Here is an 860-nt window from a genome sequence, read left to right as displayed (position 1 = left end):
CGTCTCCGTTGGGATCCCAGAAACCCTAGCTTACTTCTTGCTTTCGATGAAACTGAGAACGTCTTATGCTTTAATTTCAAGCCACTGGATCTCGACCCTCGCTCTTCTTCTTTTTTTTTTTTTTGGGGGGGGGTCGTCTTCTCTTTTGAGGAGGAGTTGCGAGTCTTTTTCATTTCCCGATAACAATCGCACAGACGTAGGACTAGTACGGTGTGGGGCCCGCTGGAGGGTCGCATGATTTAGGTTTTTCATTTATTTTTTTTGGGTTATCCCCCTGTTCTTTTTCTTTGTTTGGGAATTTATGATTAGTAGCTCGTATCATTGGATTTGCTATTTAGTACCCATGTTTGTGTAAATAATCCGAAGTAATTCATGTGGTTAATCAACGTGCATATTGGGGGGTTATATTTCACTAAACTGGATAAACTTACAAAGATGAGTTTTAATATTAATAAAGGGACGATGTGAAGAATTATTAAAATATAATTTTTTTGCTAGGGTATACATTAAAACAAAACTAAAATTTTAAAAGCTCATCAGAAGATAACACCTCATCTTCCTCATTCTCTAAATTTTTTGACACGTGTTATATCATCTAATCCATCCATTTAAATTGCTATTATAGCTCAACCAAGCGATAGCCTGAGTCATTGGCGGATGCCGGTTATGTTTTTGACTCACTGCTAAAATATATGACCTAGAGTATTTTGCATATGAAAGTACACGAGATTTGTGCTGGTATTCATTCTATTTCCCCAGTGGCAGTGGCAGATATTATGAATACGATATGTTGATGTCTTTATTTTCTTTTTCTGCTGTTCTTTATTTCTTAGGTTGGGATCAATGATTAGCGATTCACA

The sequence above is a fragment of the Asparagus officinalis genome, chromosome 8, assembly GCF_001876935.1.
Source record: "Asparagus officinalis chromosome 8, Aspof.V1, whole genome shotgun sequence".
Taxonomy (NCBI): domain Eukaryota; kingdom Viridiplantae; phylum Streptophyta; class Magnoliopsida; order Asparagales; family Asparagaceae; genus Asparagus; species Asparagus officinalis.
Note: the sequence above shows the minus strand (reverse complement) of the source record.